The sequence below is a fragment of the Arachis ipaensis genome, chromosome B2, assembly GCF_059453495.1.
Source record: "Arachis ipaensis isolate K30076 ecotype BB chromosome B2, ASM5945349v1, whole genome shotgun sequence".
NCBI lineage: Eukaryota > Viridiplantae > Streptophyta > Magnoliopsida > Fabales > Fabaceae > Arachis > Arachis ipaensis.
In genome coordinates this window covers 733,452-759,436 of record NC_142437.1, presented here as the reverse complement: position 1 = coordinate 759,436, position 25,985 = coordinate 733,452, and the positions used below count along the sequence as shown (strand labels likewise).

Below are 25,985 nucleotides of genomic sequence, written 5' to 3'. Positions count from 1 at the left end.
CAAAAAGCTATCCACCTGCTTTAAGCTTTGGTCTATTAAGTAATAATGTAGATTAAAATGACGATAGTTGAAAACTTTTAATGAATGTTGGAGACCTGTACATGGATGTTGCAAATTATATTATGTAGGATATTTGTATCTTTATTTGTGGTCTATTGTAGACATAGTTATCAAATCCGGCTTGACCTGGCTGGTTCGACCAAAAACTCGGTCACCCGGTTACTTGGTCGGGCCAAGCCACTCGTTGAACTGGTTGTGCAACAAACCCGGTCAAATCCGGTTCGACCAAACGGGTTTTCGTGAAATCCAATGACCCGGCCGGTTAATTTAACCCGATCCGGGTCGTTTTTATTTTTTTTCTTCCTAATACTTGAAACGGGGTCCTTTCATAACCCCCCTCCTAACCTTTCCCTTTAGATGAAACCCTATGCCCAAATGCCAAATCTGAGACTCTTGACTCTAAGAGTCTAAGTAAAACCCCCTAACCCAACCAGTCTCTGTGCTCTCTCCATCTCTAGCTCGGCAGTCGGAACTCAATACTCAGTAGTCCCTTTCTCGTCTCTCCCCTCACCTCGACAGTCGTCACTCTCAGTCTCTCACGGCCTCACCTCGTCGCTCTCTCAGTCTCTCACCTCGTCCACTCACCTTGGTCGTCATCGCGGTCTCGTGCCCCGGTGTTCACTTCGTTGGCGACAGATGCAGACGGAACCGCATCTGGTCCCTCGGGTAGTGGTGGTGGTCATCTTCTTGCTTCTCATGGTCTCTGTCTTGCACCTGGTCTCGATCTCTCCCTTCCCTGCGCTCTTCGTCCCCGGTAATAGAGGTAACAGGTCCGGTGGACTGGTCTTCGTTGTCATCTTCTTGCTTCGAGCCTTGCCGTTAGCTTCTCCCTCGCCATCAGCTTCTCCTTCGCCGTCAGATTCCTTCGTGCAACCCGATTTGGTGAGTTCCGCCTGTTCTTTCTGTTTTAATTTTGTTGTTGAAAACCGAATGTGTTGCTGAAATTTGTTACTAATTATCATGAACCTTGAATTTGTTAATGAATTCCCCCTGTTCTTTCTGTTTCAATTTTCTTATTATTTTTGTTGCTCCCTGAAAGTTATCATAGTTTATATTTTTGTTGCTCCCTGAAAGTTATCATAGTTATCATACAATGTAACTAGTTTCTTGTATCTCTCTCTTCAAACTCTTCTTTCTCTTATTCTTATGTTCTGCATAACATCATAATGCAGTGTTTCTTATGAAAGATATAGATGCAAATTAAAATGAGAAAAATGTTGATCAAGCTCTAAATTTGTCCTATGAAGATATAAATTTCGATTTTAAGATCACTTGGACTTGATTATCAATTATGTTATCTTTTGCTTACTCTTGTTTATTTAAATAGAGAAAGTATTTTATATTAAAAACTAATTTATTATCTTTTTTTGCATCATTAATTGTCTAAAAATTAACATTTGATTATTATTATATTTGTAAAGACTTACATTTTAAGTCTTAGTATGTAACTTTAATTTTATTTATATAATTTATATTTTTTAAATTATGACCGAATCAACCGGGTAAACCAGTTACCCACCGGTTGATCCAGTAATCGGGTCACCTGGTCATTTGGTTCTGATAACTATGATTAATATTATATTAGTGTGTTTATGTATCGATTAGGATATACTAGAATTAATTAAGATCAATTAGGACTCATCATGTTCTTCTTTATTATATATTATAATTATGAGTAATAATTAATTAGTGTATATAAATCTAAAAATTGAGGAGTTCATTAACCTTTTTCACATTATAATCACCGTCTAAAAGTGGTATCAGAGGCAAAGCATAGGTTTTGTCAGTTTTTTCAAAAAGCATTCTGTCAGTTTTTCTAGCCACTAATTAAGATGACTTAAAAACTCTTATAAATTAAAATTTAATAAAAAAAAATCTGACATCGTATACCATAGATAAAAATATCATAAATAAACCAATATCAAAGATAGAATAAAATAAACCAATGTCATAAACCAATACCATAGATAAAAATATCATAAATAGACCAATATCATAAATAAACCATTTGAAAAGAGAAACAAGGATAGAATAAAATAAGAACCCCACTTGTTAATGTCACCAGCAACAGCTCCTTGGAATTCTGTTGGTACTTTCAGCTCAACAAGCATAACAGGTTCTAATATAAATGGCCTGGAAGCTGTATAGCACTGATACAAATATCAAAGAATATGGTCATTACTATGAGAACAAAACTATGGACAATATTATCAGGATGATATGTGCAATGTTATGAATATGGATGCAGAATTGTAAAGAACCTGTCTGAAAGCATAGATAGAAGCCAACTTAAATGCAAGTTCACTAGAATCAACGGCATCAGCAGCACCATCTGTCAAGACAACTCTAAGATTTTCGACAGGATGTCCAATTAAAGCCCCCCGTATGAAAGCAACATTACGTTACCATAAAATGAGTATTGTAATACTATCATGGCTGAATCGCATAATAAAATTGATGTTTCGTAAATATGCCAATGAATGAACTTTGGCTTCCTCAATATTACATTCTTAGTCCCCATAAATTACTTTTGAATGCTCACTTATTCCATCATTACATTTTTCGGTGGTCTTTATTACATTCATGGGGAATAAGATAATATATGTTGATCGACAATTAGACTTAAAGTAGAAATCACAAATAAGCAATGATGAAAATTTCACTCACGAGTTGGCGGCTTCCTTAAAACCTTTTTCAATTGCAGGGATAAAACCTGATGGAATAGCTTGCCCAACAAGGAGGTTTTCAAATTCGAATTTAGTTGGTGATCCTGCCCGAAGTGGTTCAATATACCTGCAAACATAGAACATAGTGAATTCACTAAGCATCAAGAAACAAAAGGTGATTAGGGATAAGTTGGAACATCACAAATTCACAATCAGCTGCTATCATAAAGTAAGATATACTTTATACGGAAGCCATTAGCCCAGAACTAGAACCACAGCAAAGAGAAGAAGGCTTTATCCAATTTGTTTTAAATCTAAGGATTATTACACTTTTATTGAGAAAAGAAAAAGGATATTTATACACATGGAGAAGTCTGGAAGTAAATGAAAATCCCTATCTAAAACTTGATTGCCCTTGAATACCAGCAATTTTCTGTTCCTAAGAGACATGCATTTAGTTTGGATGACATTGTTTGAAAATCACGATGTATACTTTCTTCATTTATTAATTCACAACACCTTTTATTTAACAAAACTTTTTTGACTAACTTTAAATTTTTTTAATAACGCATCAACTTAATTTTATTTCTAACCACACAGAAAAGAATATAAATTAAGACAAATTTGTTTAAAAACTAACATGGACAAAAATGCCTCTTTTGTCAAGCGCTTATATTAAAAGGAACTTCTCAAAAAGTAATTTCTGAATAAACAATTTGCTGTAAGATTAATATAAGTTACTTTTTTTTATCCTTTAGAAAGTACTTATTGAGCCTAATACAAAAAATATATAACTTACACACTACAATGGCATATTTATCTTGTAATATTCAGTAAGTTAAAACTTGGGGAAAAATAATTAAAGAATCTTTTAATGATCAAACAGTTCTTCAAACAGTGCTTACTCCCTAATCTTGCCTTGCATGCAAGGTCTATGCATATTTAGACATGCGGTTGTTTGAGAGAAAGTTAATCAAGACTAAGTCACAGTCATTATATTTCTTGCAAGGTTGGTTCACATGATTTCTATGCTCCAACCATAGGGTATTGAAAATTGTAATTGTAATTGCAATTAAACTTTATTTGGAGTTATATCTTTGATGCTAACAGTTTGTCAGTAAGTATCTCTCCTAAAGTTGTAATTATTGTAATTGGATAAAGGTAAAACTCAAAAGAATGGTTTAATATCGAACAGGCCCCTTCACACGAATGTCGCTTATTCTTTTTGAGTTTGAAGAATGGACAATGCACAGGTCCATCCTATCTTGGGATGCAGCTTTTATTAAGAATAATTGAGAGACAACAAGGATTGAACCCTCTGTCTAGTCATAGAAGCTCTTACACCATTATTGAAACTCAGTCACTCTAATTAAACTTTAAAAAATAGCTCAAGGGAGAGGGTTGCCCTAGACTTGTAAAGGCTTCTACCACACCTTATCCTTAGGACATGTGGAACTATAATATACCTTCTCATGCTCAAGACTGGACAAAGACTTGCTATTTGGTTGACTAGACATTTTGGGGTGACCCAAAAACAACCATAGAATAGGTTCTGGTACAGTAATATACCATGATATGAACCATCTTTCCCATGAACTTAAATTGTTGGTCAGCGAAACAGATTTTATATCTAACACTTTCATGAGAAACAAATCCAAATCTTGATTATTGATATTGTAAATGTGAGATGTAAATTAGTGGGATACAAATAATAATAATAATTAGAGCATATGACGATCATAGTGCAAAGTGCCACTCTCGGGCAATCCACATGTCTAATCTGATTTTAATAAAAAAAAAAATCTTATGTATGGTAACTAATATAAAAATTACCGATACATACCCGATTACCCGTCCATATTGACCTTGCCCTCCAGATTGCTTCTTGTGTAAATAATCAAAATCAGCACGTTGTGTAACAGTTTCTCTGAAGTTTACATGGGGCTTTCCAACAGTTGCATCAACCTTAACAAGTAGGAACATAATAATGAAACTCCAGAAGCAGGAAATATAAAACCAGTATCAGCAAGGATTAAAAACATTAATGCATGGGAAAGGAATAGGTACCTTATACTCTCTCCGACTACGTTCAACATAAATATCTAAATGTAGTTCTCCCATTCCAGAAATGATAGTCTAACAACAAAGGTAAACTATGTCATTGCAAGTACAACAAATTTGCCACTTTTATGATCTAGAAAAATAGAATAGAACATTACCTGCCCACTCTCTGGGTCTAAACCAACACGGAATGTAGGATCCTCTTTCTAGAAGCGATTCAAAGCTTTTGAAAACTACAAGTGATATACCAAGAAAATCAAATACATGATAAGCTGGGACAGGGTGGTCAGTGTATTACATAAAGAAACTACTTACTTGCCCTCCAGAATCTTTTGAAACTGGCTGTACAGCTAATGACATTACAGGTTCAGGAACATTCATGGAAGTCATTGTGTATTTAACTGATCCATCGGTAAAAGTATCTCCTAATAACCAATGGATGGAAAAAAGTTAGACAAGTAATCATGTATTAAGGCCAATATAAAACTAACTTAGGCAACATATTACTACAAGATTAAGTTCAAAATTGAGTGCAATTCATTCTCTACATCAATAGGCAGAGACTGCTAACAACAAAAGACTCAATTATCAGAAATTCAGAATGTTTAACAGCTGTTGAGAAGGATTGACAGTAATTAAGCCTAAAAAATTGATTAAACTATACAATTAGAGCCTTACAAATTAATTTAAAAGATTTAACTTGAGAGTTTCCTATGGGCATTGGTTAAGAGAGAAAATAGAAAAGTTTTGGTTTGCATTAAGTGCACAGAAAAATTAAAAAAAAAATAACATTGACTTGTTCTTATAGTATTCTTAGTAAGTGCCTTAACACTTGTTAACAAGACCCTTAATTAAATCTTGAATAAATAAAGGTACAATATAGGATTCCAGAAATCAATATTTGCCCTGCATGAGCCTCTTGAATGTCCTGCAATTTGGATAAAATCCTAATTGAATATTAAATATATTTAATTATTGAAATATATTAAACAGTCTTCGTAACAAATCAAGCAGGGAAAGGTACCCCTACCAAGTTACTCTATAGCAAAAACAATAGCCTATAACCTACCCAACAAAAGTTTCTTTTTCTTTTCTTTTCTTTTCTTTTTTGTTTTTTCTTGATAAAAGAAGACTTTTTTTTAATATGAAGAGAAAACTAAACAAACTGGGTAGGACAAGGGGATAAGAGTTCCTCTTTACCATAAAAAAATAATGAGAAAAAAATACCAATAACATGAAAATCCGCCAGTAATACTGTAAATCCAAAACCTAACCTCCATCTCATCAGAATGCATCCTAACTATGCGAGGAACCTGCATCCATTAAGAAAAACATTTAGCCAAAAATTCATTCTAATTTTGAAATGCAATACATGAAAGCACAGACCTAATGATCTAACTAGTGAAAATATTACATCACTGGTAGCACAGCAACAAAATTTTGGTGCATAGTTTTAAAGAAATTCATGAACCCAGGGTAGATTAAAATTGAATAATTGCTATAATCTTATGTCATGTAATTTATTACTCTTCCCAAGATGAAATCTAAAGGAAATAATAAAAAGCTGAAGATTTCAACAAAACACTACTGCAAAGTTGTGTTTGGAAAAATCTTGAGAGTTACACCTATGATTTATAGCATAGCATTAGCCAAAAAAAATTCCAGGATTCAATTGCACATATGCACATGAATAACACAATCACAAAAAGCCTTAGATTTTACCTTGATCTTCTTGCCGGTGTTTACATTAATAATAAACTCGCCCTTGCGGATCACACCCTCGTAAATTCTTCAACACCCAAAGCCGGGGGGAAGGGAAATTGAGAAAACAATCCAATAATTTTGTGTAATTTACAAAGTTAACACATTCAAAACAAAATATATGCAGACAAACACACGCAGGGAAAGTGATAAAATGGTTAATGGTGAGAATGAAATGAGTAAATCTCGGTTGTGGGAAAACAAAATGCTCAGGACGGGGAGGAGGGGAGCGCAATATGGGCCCGAGGGACTGGTAACTCTGGGTGGCAAGACTGGTGGGGAGGGGTAGTGAAATGATTTTGTTAGAAAAGAGAGTTGGGGAGTATATTGGGAGGTGACAAAATGCTGAGGAGGGCATTCAGATTGTTGGGATTAGAATCAGACTAGGAGAGGGTCAGGTCTCTCAAAAGCCTGCCATTTGTCACACATTGTTTTTTCCTTTCTCAGTAAAGAACACATATGACCTGGGGAAGGGTAAAGCCACATTGGATTTTACCCATTTCCTTCAGTTTCTGTACTGTTTGATCTCTTTTCTACCTACAATTGGTACCAGTTGTTACATACAGTCATACGAGATGTGACTTCTTTATGTAATAATGTGAGCTCTAAAGTACGTCAACCATTCATGTACGATGATGCAGCCAAGAATTGCTCTCACTCTCATAACAGCCAACTTCTCTCACTTGATACAGCCATATATATGTTGAAAAAGAGTTTGAAGTTATATTACCTTAAATATGTCAACTGGCCAAACCGCCCTTCCTCCAACTTAAATGCCAACGCTACAAGTGGCCCATCAAGACTTCCAGTCAACTCAACCTGAAAGTGCATAGATAAATTATTCAATAAAAAAAGAAACAAGAGCACAAATGCAAAATCGGCTTGCAAAATCATTTGCAGGCCTCTCATTGCCACAGCAAGAACTCTTGAGGCCTTTTGGTATCATTTAAAATCCTTGGGTTTTTCCCGATGGATTTGCATCAGTTTCTAATTACCACATTCAGAGTTTTGGATCATACCAAGAAGCAAATACAACTGGTAACTTTTCAGTGTTTTGGCGCATTCGGTTGAAACTTGTAAAGGAAGTCCATGCCTTTTAACAGCTCCTTTTCGACTACTCATTTAATTGAGATACGATTACCCTTTCGGCCTCGCTTTGGTGCTTAGTACATGGTCTGTCTAAGGGTGTTCCTCACTTCCTCTAGCTAACATTCAAAGGGATTGGCATGCTTTAGTACATGGTCCTGTTTGTTGGGTGATAGCATTTTGTATCCATGTGAGGATATTCCATCCTCTTGTGTACATTCTTCTCTCTCCTAATAAAATTTCTTTTTCTATCAAAATAATTTATCCTTCCCTTGACTAAGTTGTGATTTATATTTTGAAAACTTATCTAAGTTATGTTATTTTTCATTTTGTATTTACTTTTTCTGCTTGGAGTCTTACAAATGCTACTATAGATGCAAGAAAATGTCCACATGAGAATTTTTAACTTTTTTAAAGATTATGTTTAACTAGTAATTACATTTTAAAAAATCCATGAAAATTTAATTATTCGAATAATTAACCAAGTTCTTAATTGATGTTTTTCCCCTTTTTCTAGGTTTTACTCTATTTTCCATATATTTTCTTGTATGATTCTTCAAACCAAATATTCTTCTTTCACTCCCACTCAAATATATATCTAATCTATAAATATAAAGAAACTTATAAATCATCATTAAAAAATAGCGTGCAAATTCAGAGGCCAATTGACAATTTATGACAAATAGATCATAATATCAAAGCAAAACAAAGATAAACATCTTACAAATCAGGTACCTTTTCCTCATTCTTTGTTTGGTCAAGGGCATAACTACTAACTTCAATTGGACATGGCAAATAATTAAGTACACCATCCAGAAGTGGCTGTACTCCCTGTATCAGTAACAGAAGACAATGAAAAGCATAAGAGGCAGAAGGTAAAAATAGGGATGCCTGCAAGCATATGCATGTACAAGAGAACCTCTTGGGGGTTTGGGAGTTTGAACTTGAGAGCAAGGATACCAACCCGAGACGAATTGATGATAAAAAGATTCATCAATTACACAAATCCGATCAAAAGGTAACTTAATAAATGATACAAATTACAAAACATTACACGCCACATTAACAGAGCAATCCAGAATATCACAAGCAAGATAGGAGATCGAACACAAATAGGAGACGAGTAGTCAGTAATAGATAGTTATAAACACAGCAGCATTCTAATAAAAATTTATCAGGACAAAATATTTTATTCCTTTATATTTATTGTGTATGGTCATAAATTGACCTGTATTTGATTTCATTTGGGCATATGATGGGATCAAAAATCCCAGACATCTATGATCCAATCAAAACAAACGTAAAGGATCTAGTAGGTTGGGCAACTTAAGCTACCTCTTGCAATATTTGAATATTTTACACTCCTAATATTTTGCACCATCCTGACAAATATTAAATACCTGCTAACATGATGCATGCCATTTATGATCCCATATGATATGCATACTCAACCATTATAGCAGTTGTGTATTACAGAATATCGAGGCAACTATGCCAAGAGGATTTAAGTTCTCAAAAAAAGAAAAGGAAAAAAAAACAAATATCCAAATTAGGTGCATTGTGTACATATGGAAAATAAGGATACAACATATTAATAATGTAAAGAGGAGGAATACTGAAAGCAATGACTATATAGCATAGAATACACATAATAACTAAAGGTAATTCAATGGTTGCCTTATTTTTAAAAACACTACCCATGAACACTGGTACAAACTTCCGTGCTATGGTGGCCCTACGAATTGCTTCCTGCTCAAAGAAAAATGACATCACAATAATAAAACTCAATATTTAATAAAATAATTAAATATTCTAAACTACGTCTAAAGCTAAAGGAGAATGCAGTACATCGACTTCATGATAATCTATTGGTGAAAAACCATAGGCCGAAGTGAGTGAAAAATGCAAGAACTAAGCATCAACGAAGAACCAAAGAACCATGCTTACAACTTTTATTAGCAGAAACCATACATATTACAATATAAGCAATTTTTTTCACTGATAATCATACAAGACCACTTCCCATTGACACACCTATGCCTTTACTATTTCTGATACACATCTAGAATGCTCAAGACTTCTATGTAATCAACAATAAAACATCCCAACAAAATAATTGTCAGAGGTAAACCAAATTCGATGCATATCCTATAAATCAAATAATGAACATACCTAATAGAGAAAGCTAGAAAACTCTAACTTGATTAGAAGAGTAGGGACTTAAGAAACTGACTCTACCAGCTAGATTAGGATAAATACAACAGATTCAGAAAATATCTTCTCTCTCTACTCAGTTTCAGTTAATACCAAACTTCAATAGGGATGAGGGAAAGGAAAAAAAAAAAAAAACCGAAAAATGAAAAAAGAAAACCCACAGACCTGAAGGTCAGCAGGTGATATGGGCTCATCACCAAGAAAAGCATCAGCAAGTTGATCATCAACTTCTGACACAGCTTCTAAGAGCTCACGCCTTTTTTCTACTTCCAAGGCTTCCATATCTGCAGGCACCTCTTCAGTGACAACTTTTTCACTGAAATAAGCAACAATAGAGCATGCTAAAAGTAAGCCATAAGGAGAATTAATTTTAGTAATAAACAGCAATAATTTTGAAACAAACCCATTAGAACCCCGAAAATAGTATGCTTTTAACTGCACAAGATCAACAAGTCCCTCAAAATCATCCTCCAAGCCTATCGGAACTTGCATTGCAGCACTATGATGCCGAAGTTTAGATCGTACCTGTAAAAGTATAGTCCTCAAATGAGAAAAAAGTTATACAACTATAATGATGATGTAAGCACTTTTGGCTATATTTTGCTATTGTATATATGATCTCTTATCCTCCTTCTCCTTCTATCCGTATTAATGATATTCTTCTTTTATCAATATAAATACAATAAAAAAGAAAGTATGGTGACAATGATATAATGAATCAAAAGGAAACTAAAAGGATTTCCAGAATGCACAAAGGTAATAACAAATAATACTTACTAAACTACCAAACTAAAATTTGATAGCTTATATATTGCTGCAAAATCTTAATTAATGTGATGCTATATACATATAAAAATTAAGGTGAAGTCATAGAAGATTTTTAGTAAACAGGTTACAGAAGGTTTTATCATGAAAAATCAGCTTTAGAAGAGATTCAACTTTTTCAAATTCCTTAATTTCTCAAAGATCAGCAACTAAGGGATTGAGGAACCGAATCTGCGAAATTCTCTTCCATAAAATCGTATGAATGGCAATAAAACTATAAAACATATCATCTATACGGTCTTCATTAATCTCCAATGAACCTGATTTAAAACTTTCCATGGATCTGCTCCCATTCGATCAAGCTTGTTAATAAATGCAAGTCTTGGAACCTCGTATCTTCTCATTTGTCAATCTACCGTGATGGACTGACTTTGCACACCACCAACACTACAAAGTACAAGAATAGCACCATCAAGGACACGCAAAGCCCTCTCAACTTCAATGGTGAAATCAACGTGACCAGGTGTGTCAATTATGTTAATCTGCAATGACAAATTTCCCAAAAGAAATACAAATACAATTATATTTTTACCCAAAAATTAGAAAGTATAAATAATTAGCAAGTCAAAGAGATGAAAGAAGGAAGTCATCAGTACTGCAAGTATAATATAGAATTCTTATTCCAATATTCCAATGTTTCAACATTTCTGACTGTCATCGAGACAATTTACTTTTGCTTAGCAGACTAACTTTTTTATTTTCTCAATTCCACTTAAGAATGATTACACATAGAAACCTTTTCAACCTTTTCTCCATTCTCCATCATAACTAATAACTAATCCATAACAATAATTAGTATGTTAGGGATTGCAGTAACAACAGCACTCAAATCTCACTATACATTAAAAGCTCATTAGCTCTTCAAAATTGATTTAATACTTAAATTCAGTCTGAGCTCAGTCAACTCATAACCACATAAAATTCATCCAACTGAATCTCAACTCCAATCATAACTTCAACACTGAAATGAAACTGACTGATTCATCATAGTCACTAGTAGATTGACAGGTACTTCAATACACATTTTCTTTACGGAAAACGTAAAGAAATAATTACTTTTTGAAAAATTAGACTAAAATTGGAGTAAATAACTACTTTTATATTGTTTTATCATTTGAGGAATAGCAAAACAACAAAACCATTTGGAGAAGGGGAACAGTTTATCAATAGCAGAGAAAGAGATATTACCTTATAGTCTTTCCAAGAGCAGTAAGTAGCAGCAGACTGGATAGTGATACCTTTCTCCCTCTCCAAGTCCATGGAATCCATCTTGGCGCCGACGCCGTCTCTGCCCCGAACCTCGTGGATCTCGTGGATACGACCAGTGTAGAAAAGCACTTGCTCCGTCGAAGTTGTCTTGCCGGAGTCGATGTGAGCAGAGATCCCGATGCTGCGTAACCGCTCCATGGACTCCTTCCACCATGGCTCCTTGTCCGCCGCCGCCGCCCTCGCTCGAGCAGCGTTGCCCGACGAGAAGTGCCGCAGGTGGAATGCAGGCAAGGAGGGATTAGTCTATTTATAAAATATGTTTTTAATATTAATTTTAGAATATAAAATTATGCTTTATTGAATTTATAATTTTATTTATTTTTTATAAAGTTAGCAATTAATTTTTATAAATTTCAAAAATAAAATAAATTACTATCATAAAGTAATTAACTTAATTCATAATAAAAATAGATAATTTAACTAAATAAATAGTAGGGTTAAGTGCAATTTTGGTCCTTAATGTGTAGGCCGAAATTTTTTTTTGTCTTTAATCTTTTTTTGCATACAAAATCGTCCCTAAGGTTCGAGTTGGTTTTAAATCGTCCTTCGGGCTAAAAAATACTTTTTAAAGACGATTTTGCTCTTTATGGTTTCTTTTCCTTCATGTCATTCTCGTGAAATCATTTCGTCTTCCTCAAATAACTCACAATATTTGAGAACACACTTGGTCTTTGAAACATTTGCGTGAAACCCTACAAAAGTGTTTGAAGACATTTTGTTTGTTGGGAGTTTGACTGAGGGTGTGGTGTGATGTCGCATTCGTCACTCATCTTCATCGCTGCAGATAGCCGTTGTTGAGGTAAGCTTGCTTTCCATGCAATGTCGCTTCACCTCAAATATTTCTTACATTTGGGTGGTTTAAGCTTTACAACAATGTTGCTGCATCTGAATTGTTTAGGGTTTAATGTAGACTGCATTGACGGTGGATAAAGCTAGGTTTGTGATGATCTATTTCTTTTCTTTCTTGTTTGTTTCAGTAATGTATTATGTTGAATAATAATAGGGTTGTTTGAGTAGAAGACGGTGTACTTTACATGAGGGTGCATCATGGGGTGCATTCGGATATGAGAACGGGGTATTTAAGTATTTGAAGGGGAAAACTACAATTATCGAAAAAATTGATGGCGATCGGTGCTCTGTGTTGAGGCCTGTGAAGAGTTAAGACGGTTTGGATACTTGGAGTCCAACATTGCAGCATTATGGTATAAAGATCCAACTACGGAAGATTCTGAAAATAACTTGAAGATGTTAAAAGGTGACTCAGATGAAATTGAGATGTGCAAAATAGCTGAGATGTGGGGTTTGGTGATTTGTTTGTGGTCTATGATGTTGGGGATGCGGATGGATTTCCGAAAATTGGTTATATTGACGTAGGGGGAGTTATTGGGGCGTTGAAAGTGAGAAACTTAATGGTGCTGGTCTTGAGATAGTTGGTATTTGAAGGAGAGCAAGAAAGGAGTGTGATAGTAAAGGATGATGACCCTGTGACTGAAGCAATTGATGATGAGGTCAAAATAGAATTTCAGAATGCAGAAAGTGGGGAACATAATGAGGGTGTTTCAGGAGAGTTATTAGGAGGTGGAGGACATATTGGAAGAGGGCTGTTTGTCACAAAGAGTGCCTCTTTTGGCTTTATGCACACAGGGTTGGCGGGGAGGAGTCAACATGGCAATTAAGAAGCTTAAATTTGCAACATACTTGCATGCAAACACACAGGATTGGCATAATGAACTCCAAATGGCTAGACAACCAGTTTAAGAAGAAGGTGGAGTCTAATCCAAGAATCAAAATAAAGGAGTTGGTGGCAAAGGCATACAAAAAGTGGAATCTGACTATGACTAAATCAATGGCAGTAAAAACCAAGCAAAAGGCATTGAGCCAGATTCAGGGCATTTAGAGAGCAGTATAAGAGGATTAACGATTATTGTTTGAACTTCTAAGAGCAAATCCAGGATCATCCGTTTACCTGAAAATGATTCAGTCCCTGGATTTTGCTCAGGAGATCCAGAACCCAATCTTGATGAATTATTGTGTATTCCAGAGACTGTATGTATCCTTTGATGCATGCAAGAAAATCTTCCAACACTGTAGACCGTTTGTTAGTTTGGACGGATGCTTCTTAAAGACTCCTCAAGGTGGACAACTGCTGACTGCAATTGGAAGAGACCCGAACGATCAGATGCTTCCAATTGCTTATGTAGTGGTTGAAGCTGAGACATATGACTCCTTGATTTGGTTTCTACGCCATCTTGTTGAGGATTTGGAGTTGGAGAAAATTGGAAAATGCACCTTCATGTCTGATCAACAGAAGGTAATGATACAGTTTACATTATTGTTATGCTTTAACAAATAATGATTGTTTCAAATTAGATACAATGATTTCTGGACTAACCAAATGCATGCTCACCTTCATTTCATAAGGTTTGTTACCAGCATTTGAAGAGGTCATACCAGGGGTGACAACAGACTCTGCATGAGGCATCTCTATAGCAATTTCAGAAAGAAATTTCTTAGTTTAGAGCTGAAGAATAGAATGTGGCAGTGTGCAAAGGCAACTCATTGGAGGGATTGGGAGAAGGAAATGAAATCTCTGAGACTTGTAATGATGGGGAATTTTGACATTTAAACGGCATTGCACACAGGTTTTGGTCGCGTTCTAGATTTATATTTCATTCAAAATGTGACACCCTTGTTAATAACATGAGTGAAAGTTTTAATGCTGTCATAGTAGAGGCAAGAGAAAAACCTATTGTAACCATGTTAGATGACATTATGGTGTATCTCATGACTAGATAGGCTGCCAATAGAGATAGGATTCAGCTTTACTAGGAAAATATTATGCCAATAATTAAGAATAAATTGGAGAAAGGGGCAAGGTTAGCTAGGGACTGGAGGCCATACTGGTCAGCTACTAATAAATATGAGGTCATGTGTGGATTAGATAAATTTATTGTGGATCTGGCTGCTGTTTAGTGTTCTTGCAGGAAGTGGCAGATGAGTGGAATTTCATGTCCTCATGCCATTAGTTGCATTAACTTCAAAGGACTAGATTTAAAATCCTATGGGGATGATTGCTAAAAGAAAGATGCTTACCAGAAGTGCTGCTACCAGAAGGTGATATACCCTCTTAATGGACCGGATTTATAGGAGAGAACCCAATATGATGATGTCATGCCACCTCCATATAGGAGGCCAAGTCACATACCTGTGAAAAAGAGGAAGCGAGGATCTGGAGATGAGGAGAACAGAAGCCAGAATCACCTATCACAGAGGGGTCAAATTCAAAGATGCTCTAATTATGGTGATGTAGGGCACAAGAAGGGGGCTGCACAAAATCTAATAAGAGTGTATGTGCCATTATGCTCTAGGGTTTACTTGGGTTTATGCTATGTATATATTTTACTTTTTGGTTATGTATTTAATTCTGATTCTTTTTATATAATTGTGATTACCTTTATAGGCCTAAATCTCAACACAACAAGCTGCCAAATCTCCTAAGAGAGGGAGGAAGGCTTCATCCTCACAACTCCCTGGTCAAATAGTTCAAAAAGGGAAGTAGAGGAAGACTTCATCCTCACAACCCAACCCTCCAGCAACTCAACCCAAAAAACCAGCTTCTAAACCCAAGAAATCAGCAGCTCAACCCAAGAATGCAACAACTCAGTCCAATAACCAATTCTAGTCCAATCCTAAAGCACCTTCAGCCCAACCATTGGCCAAGAACAAAAGTACAGTAGCAATAACCCCATCCATCCAATAAGAAATAGTCATTGAGTCAACTAACTAAGAGAAAGAGACATTTTTCTGTCATCCAAACTGGTGCACCACATGTTCTTCTACAGAAATTCAAGCTAATGGCAAAATTACCTTCTAGTAAATGGAAAAATCTTTAGATATTGCTCGTTATGTTTGTTTTGTTATCAATGTGTTACTTAGTTGGAAACAATGTTTTATGCAACATTCCAGATACTGTTACTTGGTTTTAGGTATTTCAACACACTATCTTGAATTGTGTTTTTTGTTTAAGTGGCATGACATCCACTGTAAGCTATGGTTTCAATTTAGACTTGTATAATCCATAGGTTAAATTGTGAAAGTTTTAACTTGTCTTTAATTAAAATTGGCCATTAGGTCATTACTAGATTTACAAATCTCATTCCTACATATTGCTATACTAAGCTTCTGATTTAAGCTTGGCAATATTATTATTATTATTATTATTATTATTATTATTATTATTATTATTATTATTATTATTATTTAATGAATATTTTATGAATTAAAAAAATTATTTATTTATTTTTACCAACTTATAAATTTTATTTCTATTATGTTATTGTTGATTTTTCAATATACTATTGAGATTCGATATGCTGTTGTTTGTTATTTAAAATTTGATGTTGAAACTTGTTATGTATGTTTAATTTTGTAATTTACAAAACCACAAATCCGATTCCATCCAAACCGCACTTCAAGTAAAATTAGTATTCGAATCAAATGAGTGTTTGACTCAAAACTGATCCAAACTGCACGAACACCCATACCATCGGCGTCGTCTCTCCCTCCCATCTTCTCTCTTTCCTTCCTCTTCTTCCCTATCTTTTCGTTCAGTCTCTGCTCTCTCTTTCTTTATTTCTTTCGTTTTCAATGTGTGGGATGACCAAATAGGAATTTTATTCTAATTTTAATTTTTTTATTAATAAGGATATTTTAGTAATTTTATTTATTTCAATTTCTATATTTATCTTCAACTAAACAGGATACTAACATATAACTCATTCTTATATACTTTCCACTAAATATAATACAGAGACTTTATCTTTGAGCGAAAATTGTGCCAATAGTCAGACCATGGATTAAACACCAACTACTTCAAGATAAAAAAACACCAACTATTTGCAACATAAGAGAAAATATTACGATGTAAACTCTGTTAAACTCTAAAGTGGTCATTAAAATTGGCAGCTTGCACCAAAAAAAAATCACCGAAATTTTAATTGCACTATACAAATCTCCAAGATTAAAAAAATTGCACCACGTGGTTCCTATCCCCTCTCTGTCGAGTTACACATCATATCTTGAGTAACTTGACTTAGACAAAATGACGTTACTTTAGTTTTGACGATAAATATTTGTTGAAATGATAATAATACAATTTTTTTAATCTTAAAGATATTTATAATGTATTTAAAATCTCAAAAACTTTTCCGGTGCAAACGAACAATCTCAAAAACTACTTTGAACTTAATCCAAATGCTACATTGCAAACGTCGATAGGTGAAAAAGGAGAAAGATTTATTGCACAATCAACTTACGTCTACCTTTTTCTTTTCTTTTTTTATGGGATTGTATGCCGCTTGCTATTATTCTATTGCTTCTGCTATTACTTTCAGATTAAATACTACATGATGATTTTCATAACAATATAAAACATCTATTAGCAAAGAGAATACACAATTCAAATTGTTAAAATTTATAACACGAAGGGTTAACAAATGTCAATAGCCAATGGAATGCACGGAGGCTCAGACAAATTGAGTAGGCTGGGAGAAAAATCTAAGCATAAATTTAAAATGAGGTTGACTGATACAATTAATCATAGCTATCACTTACATACTCATTTTAAGTAGTTTGTACTACTCTTAACAGAATGAAACCAATCCTAACATATATATTTAGGAGAATAATTCTCATTACTAACTAAATAACTGAACCTCAATGTAACTATGTAATAATCTAACAATTATGCTTCCCCAAGTATAAACCAACACTGAATTTGAAACTATATGGTATAAGCAACTTTGTAGAATGGTCTAGCAACTAAAAACCAATACTTGCATTTCTTCGATCTAATTAGTTAATGGCATTCATCTAAAACTGTAGAACATTAAATGAAAAATGATGAACTAGGGGCCACCAAATTTACATGGCCATCCTCTAAAGAGATGAAGAGGATGGTACTGTTAGTGCGCATAATAGCTTTAGCAGGCATTTAACCTTCTTCTGACTCTGCAGATAATAATAGATATCATAACTAGAGTATTCTGGAAGATTCCAGGATTTTCATTCAGTGTGAAAGAACAAAAACAAAATCAAGGGTTGAAATTACGCAAAGTCAACCCCAAAATTGACAATGCTCAAACTCAGCTTGATAATATTTAACTTAACTCATGGTTTGACTGATTTATTATTGAGCTTAATCTTATTATGGAATCTTGATGTACGAGTAAAATTTCAAAGACCATTTTAAACATTAACCCTTAGATATTAATTAAGCTTTTGGCTATAAGTACATACTTATTTTCAACATATTTAATCTACAAGACACATTATGCAAATAATTGAGATATTATATATTATTATTGATAATATATAATGATATAGGTGATATTATGCCAAGGTCTCAGGCATCTACATATCTATGTGAACCGAAAAATGAATATACAATCCTGCTCATGGAACATAGCAAAGTTAAGTTTGACTCATTTAATAAATGAGCTCAAATTTTTAGCTCAAGCTCAGTAGCTCACCGGCTTAAGAGCTTAGCTTATAAAGTAACTAACAAATTGAGCTAAAAATAGCTCACATGCTATTAGGAACAAGGTAAACTACCGAAATTGCACCAAAAAACTCATATCGCCATGAAAAATAACCAAATAAGATTTCTATGAATGACAAAGAAGTCTCAAAAGATTTAAAAACGTGACAAAATTAACAAAAATATAATTTTTTTTACATAAATGATAAAGGAATTTTGTATTTAGCAAACAACTTGTGCATTTTATTTTAAATTCAATCATTCACAAAAAACTTTGAAAAAATTCCTTGACAAATCACCAAATTTTAACTATGACAAAGTCTCATTTTTCTAATAATACTTACAAAAAATCACATCGAAATCTAATATCTAAAGTATTTTATGAAAAAATATAACTAATATCCGGTTAGTTTTCTCACTTTTTAAATCTTTTGGAGCTTATTTGTTATCTTTCTAGGTTATTTTTATTAGCGGCATAAACTTTCGAGTACCATTCTTGGTAGTTTATTTTTAAGAAAGTATCTCTTCATGCAACAAGGAAACTAAATGAACAAGATATAGCAATAGTTTCAAATAGAACATTTGCTTCATACCATATATAGCTTCCATGTTATTTTCCTTGTAAACACCAAAAAGTGATCCATGGACAGAGAGAAGCATCTCGGTAGGTTTCGGCAGCGTAAGGGTTTTGGGTGTCATCCCAATAGACAAGCGTTAACTACTCACCTGCAAAAGGCAACAAATCCAAATCAATCACAACTGTTTAAAAAATTGCCTCAGCAATGAATACTAGAGTTCATAAAGTCATCCATAAAAAACAGAAGGTAAAAAATAAAGGGAGAAAATTCAGACATTGGGAGTCTGAAGACCTTCTTGACTTGTGAGAGTCTGAGCTTCACATGGCTCCTCAAAAACCTATGTAACAGACATTCAATCAATTCATATTATCACAATACATTGCAATCACTAATTAGTTTTTATTTGCAAGCTGTTTAAGTTAGTCATAATAGATTTAGCAGCGTATGCAATGAAACTAGTAATAGAGGCAAGTTCTCTTCCATCTGCACATGAAAGGATCCTAAATGAATAGCAACATTTCTCATTCAAATCAATTTGTGGATGCTTCAGCACATGATGGAAATGAGAATGGAAGTGTGGTGCACGAAATTGTTATCACCCGACATGGCTCCAAAAACTTGGTCGCACTATACCATGATTCACACGTTTCTTCACAACTTCGCACACCTGACCAGCAAGTGCACTGGGTCGTCCAAGTAATTAACCTTACGTGAGTAAGGGTCGATCCCACGAAGATTGTTGGTTTGAAGCAAGCTATGGTCATCTTGTAAATCTCAGTCAGGCAGATTCAAATGGTTATGGAGTTTTGATAATTAAAAGATAAATAAAACATAAAATAGGATAGAGATACTTATGTAATTCATTGGTGGGAATTTCAGACAAGTGTATGAAGATGCCTTATTCCTTCTGAATCTCTTCTTTCCTACTGCTTCCATCCAATCAATCATACTCCTTTCCATGGCAAGCTGTATTTTGGGGATCACCATCGTCAATGGCTACCTCCCGTCCTCTCAGTGAAAATGGTCCTCTACAGTTTTTGCACGGCTAATCAACTGTCAGATTTCTCATCTCGGATGAAAAATACCAAGCACAGCTACCGTATGGCTAATCAGCTGTCGGTTCTCACTTGTATTGAAATAGGATCCAATGACCCTTTTGCGTCTGTCACTACGCCCAACCTTTGTGAGTTTGAAGCTCGTCACAGTCATCCCATCCCAGATCCTACTCAGAATACCACAGACAAGGTTTAGACTTTCTGGATCTCAAGAATGCTGCTAATTGATTCTAGCCTATACCACGAAGATTCTAATCTCGGACTCAGATGCTCTGTTGTCAGGAGAGACGATGTGAATCGTTGAAGAGAGATTCAAGCTTGTTTTTATGTAGAACGGAAGTGTTTGTCAGGCACGCATTCATAAGTTAAGAATGGTGATGAGTGTCACATAATCATCACATTCATCATGTTCTTGTGTGCGAATGAATATCTTAGAACAAGAATAGACTCGAATTGAATAGAAAACAGTAGTAATTGTATTAATACTCGAGGAACAGCAGAGCTCTACACCTTAATCTATGGTGTATAGAAACTCCAACGTTGAAAATACATAAGTGATAAAGGTCCAGGCATAGCCGAATGGCCAGCCCCCTAAACGTGCAAAATATGATCCTAAGATCTAAAAATGATCAAAAGATTACCCCAAAAAGATAATCCCAAGATAATCCAAAGATGAAAATATAATAGTAAAAGGTCCTATTTATACTAAACTAGTTACTAGGGTTACAGAAATAAGTAAATGATGCAGAAATCTACTTCCGGGGCCCACTTGGTGTGTGCTTGGGCTGAGCATTGAAACTTTCATGTGTAGAGACTTTTCTTGGAGTTAAACACCAGTTTTTATGCCAGTTTGGGCATTTAACTCTAGTTTGTAACTCAGTTCTAGTGTTTAACGCCAGAATAGGGCAGGGAGTTGGCGTTTGAACGCCAGTTTGTGTCATCTAAACTTGGGTAAAGTATGGACTATTTATATATTTCTAGAAAGCCCAGGATGTCTACTTTCCAACACAATTAAGAGCGCGCCAATTGGGCTTCTGTAGCTCCAGAAAATCCATTTTGAGTGCAGGGAGGTCACAATCCAACAGCATCAGCAGTCCTTTTTCAGCCTCTGGATTAGATTTCTACTCAAGTCCCTCAATTTCAGCCAGAAAATACCTGAAATCATAGAAAAACACACAAACTCATAGTAAAGTCCATAAATGTGAATTTTGCTTAAAAACTAATAAAATTATAATAAAAAGTGAACAAAACATACTAAAAACTATGTAAAAATATTGTCAAAAAGCGTATAAATTATCTGCTCATCAAAGTGCTATATTAATGCTGCTCCTACACAGCTACCCCAATTTTATGTCGCATCAAGTCCTATGTAAGTGACCCAAACAAGCCAGCTAAGGATGTTACAAAATACAATTAATCAAAGTGCACAGAGAAGATAGAGAACATACAAAGTCCTTAAAATGAAGATTTTCATCACCAAGAAATCCTGTTCTCCCTACCAACAAAGAAGTAAACTAATAGGTATCAACTACAATCTATGCCAAAATGTATAAGAACTATAATATCTATAGTAAAATCGTTCAAAATTGAAGGAACTCAAACATTTTAAGGGGCACAGAACAATAGTATGTTTCGTAACATACATTTCCATTTTTTTAATTCAATTTAGGAAACTTTAATTCAGATATGAAATGAGTTAAATCGAAAGAGAAAACTAAACACTACCAGTATTGCTAGAGTATTCAAAACCACCAAACTGAGGAACCGAAAAAGGACATTCCGAAGGAAAAGCAATCGAAAGCTTCTAGAACAGAGAAGCGTGCAAATCTCTTCCTACACCACCACAAGTCGTGGACATTTTGCTCCCTCTCTCTTTCCACTTCACATCAAATTTTTCATTCCCTTCATCTTTCACAATTGAGGGATTCGGTAAGGTTTCTTCGAAGACCTGCAGCATTGGCTTCCGGAGCTATTCCTCACTGAAACACGACCAAACCAAACGAAGTTCCATCAACAATCGCTCAATCTCAACATCACGAACCACCTTAATTGCACTGATTTGACGCTCCACTACCATAAACACACAGGTAGAGTTTTAATAAAAATAAATAAATAGTGAAAACTTTATGCTGATCAAGAAATTTGTTATTTGATTTTGCTGTATCTTCGATTTCAAGCTCTTTGAATTGAGGTTGCTGCATTTGGGTTTTAAGTTCCTTCAATTGAGTTGATTGTTTGACCATTTTCTTCGCTCTACACCTTGGAAATTTTGCCTTTAAGATATTAAAACTAATATAGTAAGAAAAAAGGGCTACAAATCTACAATTATAGTTATCAGAACTGAATCGGCAATCCACCCGGTCATATGACCGGGTCACTGGTTCAACCGATGGGTCACTGATTCACCCGGTTGACCCGGTCATAATTTAAAAAATATAAAATTATATAAATGAAATTAAAATTACATATTAAAACTTAAAATGCAAGTCTTTAAAAACATAATAATAATAATAATAATAATAATAATAATAATAATAATCAAATGTTAATTTTTAGACAACTAATGATGCAAAAAGAGATAATAAACTAGTTTCTAGTACAAAATACTTTCTTTATTTAAATAAACAAGAGTAAGCAAAAGATAACATAATCGATAATCAAGTCCAAGTGATCTTAAAATCGACATCTATATCTTCATAGGACAAATTTAGAGCTTGATCAACATTTTTCTCACTTTGATTTGCATCTATATCTTCCATAAGAAACACTGCATTATGATGTTATGCAGAACATCTGAAACAGAGAAAGAAGAGTTTGAAGAGAGAGGTACAATAAACTAGTGAACTGAATTAACTTCATCTTACTCTTCCATCAATGAATCAATTCTACACACCTCTTAGAGGGATGCAAGAGCTTTATTTATAACAGAGTTGAAAAAGAGAAAAAGATCAAAAATCAGAATAACAAACCCTAACTAACTGTACCAAACTGATTTTGTTATTGTCTAATTCTCTTATCTCTTATCCCTTAACATACAGCAACAAAAGATTTATCATTTTTTAAGCAACACAACAAGAAGGTTCAGTAACAAATTCAACTCAAGTCAGTTATCCAGTAACAAATTCTACTTCTAGCAACAACTACATTTATGATAGGTTCAGCATCAAATTCAACTTAACAACAAATTCTACTTCTAGAGTTCTAGCAACAAATTCAGCTATGATAGCTATGATAACTTTCAGGCAGCAACAAAAACATAAACTATGATATAACAAATTTCAGCAACACATTCAACTTTCAGCAACAAATTATTTTGGCAACAAAATCAAAGTACAGTGATGCAACAACAAAATTGAAACAGAAAGAACAGGGGGAACTCACCAAATCGGGTTGCACGAAGGAATTTGACGGCGAAGGAGAAGCTGATGGCGAGGAAGAAGCTGACGGCAAGGCTCAAAGCAAGAAGACGATAACGAAGACCAGCTGATAAACCACTATTTTGTGATTTATCTTGTGCTCAATTGAGTGATTTTATCAATTCTTCACCCATTTATTCATATGAATTTGCATGGTTTTACAATTCTTTCCCTATGATATGATAAATGTGAAAACATGTTTTCTATGCTTTAGAATTATTAAATTTAATTATCCTTTATTACCATTCGATGCCGCGATCTGTGTGTTAAGTACTTGCAGGCTTTATAGGGCAGGAATGGCTTAGAGGATGAAAAGGAAACATACAGAAATGGAAGGAACTCAAAAAACGGAGTTTTTGAAGAAGTGGCAGCGACGCAAACGCGTGGACGACGCGTACGCGCGCCTCGCGCGAAACACAACTGACGCGAATGCGTGACTTACGCGGACGCGTGGAAGAGCGAAACTCCAGATGACGCGGACGCGTGACCCACGCGAGCGCGTGACGTACGCGATCTGCAGAATTTACAGAAGTTGCCCCAGTGATTTCTGGACCTCTTTCGGCCCAAATCCAAGCCCAGAAAACACAGATTGGAGACTATAAAGTGGCAGAATCCATTCATTCACACATACAGAATATACAACATTAATAATAAATAATTTTAGGATTATATGTAGTTTTTAGAGAGAGAGGTTCTCTCCTCTCTCTTAGATCTTAGGATTAGGATTCCTCTTAAAGGATTTAGGATTTATTTCTTCGTCATATCAGGTTCAATGTTTCCTTACTTTAATTCCTTTTATGCTTTTATTTACTCTAATGCTTTTATGTGTATTTGATTTATGTTGCCAATTTGGCTTATGAACTTTTTCATGTTAGAATTTTCTTAATTAATATAATTTGAGGTATTTCAGACTTATTACTTCTTTTATTAATTATTCTCAATTGATGTTTTAATTTATATTTTCTCTTCTTGGCTTTGGTTGAGTAATTGGTAACGCTTGAGTTGTTGAAATAAAGCAGTGGTTAAAATTGGCAATTGCTAATTGATTTAGATTGCTCTAAAAGTTGACTAGGACTTGAGGATCAATTTAATTAGTCCACTTGACTTTCCTTTATTTAATGAGGGATAACTAAGCAGGATTAAAACCCAATTTTAACACACCTGATAAGGATAACTAGGATAGGAATTCCAGCTCTCATACCTTGCCAAGAGATTTTCCTTAATTATTAATTTATTTTTCTTGCCATTTAAATTACTTGTTCTCTATTTCGAAAACCCAAAAATATATCTGTTTTCCATAACCAATAATAAGAACATCTCCCTGCAATTCCTTGAGAAGATGACCCGAGGTTTGAATACTTCGGTTTATAAATTTAATTGGGTTTGTTACTTGTGACAACCGAAACTTTTGTAAGAAAGGGATTCTTGCAGGTCTAAAAGCTGTACTTACAACGAGGATTTATTTTGTGAAAGTTCTAGACCGCGCGAGAGTCTTGTTCTTCAAAATGGCGTTGTTGCCGGGGAATTGCAAATGTGTGCCTTATTATTGGTTATTGTAAATATTTTTCTTTTTCTTGTTTATTTGCTTTTATTTTTATTTTTAATTTTTATTAGCTACTATGAATTCTCACCCCTCTCGCTTTGAGTTTGGTTCTAATTTTGTTGAAAGGAATGGAAGCTATAACATGAATATGCATCAAGGTCAAAGCAACCAAAGATGGATGGAGCCAAGAGGATCTGATCAACCCTTTAGGCAACAACACCTTCCAAGATATTATGGACAAAGACCATTCTACAATGCATACCAAGACAATAGATATGGTGGGCCCCCTTGTAGTTACCAACAAGCCCCACCTTATGCTTGTAAACCATCTCCTCAACATAGCTTTGGACCACCGTACTCACAAGTCCCCTTTCACCATTCACCCCCGTATGACCCTTATCCATCCCAATTTACCCCCAAGAACCACCACTTCCTTATGTACCATGTCCATATCCATCACCTCAAGAATCAAAGGAGCGTTTCAAGGAAACAGTGGAAACACTTAATGCAACCCTTTGCCAACTGGACCAAGCGATAAGTCGATTACCTCCCAGATGTTCAAACTCTCAAGGAACCCCCATGGCTTCATGTGGAGAATCTAATGAAGAACGTAGCATGAAGGAGACACTAGAAACTCCAGTAGACAATAAGGAGCATGACTTTGTTTTGGAACAATTGGAGGAAGCCCAAATTATCCAAGAAGAAGAAGTACTGATTGAAGATTTAGGAGATGCTGAACCTCCATGGGAATCCAAAATTGTGGAGAATTCCGTCAAGGGCGTTACAATTGATGCTAAGGAGGATATTACACAACCCCCAAAGCAGGTGTATTATGAAGAATTGGACGGAACAACTCAAGACACAGGTTCCCTTGAGAATGATAGTCACGAGTCAAGTTCTCCTAGTAATGAAC

At 34.8% G+C, this 25,985-nt stretch overlaps 2 pseudogenes across 1 annotated transcript; both read right to left on the bottom strand.

Moving 5' to 3' along the window:
• Nucleotides 1–1,988: 1,988 nt before the first annotated feature.
• On the bottom strand, nucleotides 1,989–14,424 carry LOC107623241 (elongation factor G-2, mitochondrial-like; annotated as a pseudogene). The gene is made up of 18 exons (XR_015905118.1): nucleotides 14,350–14,424; nucleotides 11,862–12,185; nucleotides 10,934–11,155; nucleotides 10,252–10,373; nucleotides 10,014–10,164; nucleotides 9,312–9,383; nucleotides 8,370–8,465; nucleotides 7,279–7,367; nucleotides 6,510–6,576; nucleotides 6,062–6,100; nucleotides 5,688–5,715; nucleotides 5,103–5,245; nucleotides 4,946–5,020; nucleotides 4,794–4,862; nucleotides 4,570–4,691; nucleotides 2,728–2,853; nucleotides 2,322–2,392; nucleotides 1,989–2,210 (listed from the first exon to the last, which is right to left on the bottom strand). The product of XR_015905118.1 is annotated as an elongation factor G-2, mitochondrial-like (transcript).
• A 4,566-nt stretch (nucleotides 14,425–18,990) lies between these two features.
• LOC148572760 (uncharacterized) lies at nucleotides 18,991–22,356 on the bottom strand (annotated as a pseudogene).
• Between the last annotated feature and the right edge of the window lie 3,629 nt (nucleotides 22,357–25,985).